This window comes from Penaeus monodon, chromosome 19 (assembly GCF_015228065.2).
Source record: "Penaeus monodon isolate SGIC_2016 chromosome 19, NSTDA_Pmon_1, whole genome shotgun sequence".
Lineage (NCBI taxonomy): Eukaryota > Metazoa > Arthropoda > Malacostraca > Decapoda > Penaeidae > Penaeus > Penaeus monodon.
In genome coordinates, this window is record NC_051404.1 from 46,021,354 (window position 1) to 46,021,555 (window position 202).

Below are 202 nucleotides of genomic sequence, written 5' to 3' on the forward strand. Positions count from 1 at the left end.
GCAACTCACACCTCCCTGCACGGAAAAAGTGTACAGGAAAGTTTGTTTTTTGCCCATATAGGTTATAAATACCTGAACAGCTGAGCAAAAGTAGCTTTCAGTATCAACATTCTGCGCCAGAAAGCCATCGAAAAATGAGTTTCTTTTAATTACAGCGCCGGTATGAAAACTTTCTGCATGAATCTGTAATCAAGATGAACTC

The 202-nt window shown here is 39.6% G+C and overlaps 1 protein-coding gene across 1 annotated transcript in view; it reads right to left on the minus strand.

The window, feature by feature from the left end:
• Positions 1 to 202, minus strand: part of LOC119585419 (Ig-like and fibronectin type-III domain-containing protein 1) — a gene marked incomplete in the record, with an annotated part of 121,576 nt that overhangs the window by 28,245 nt on the left and 93,129 nt on the right.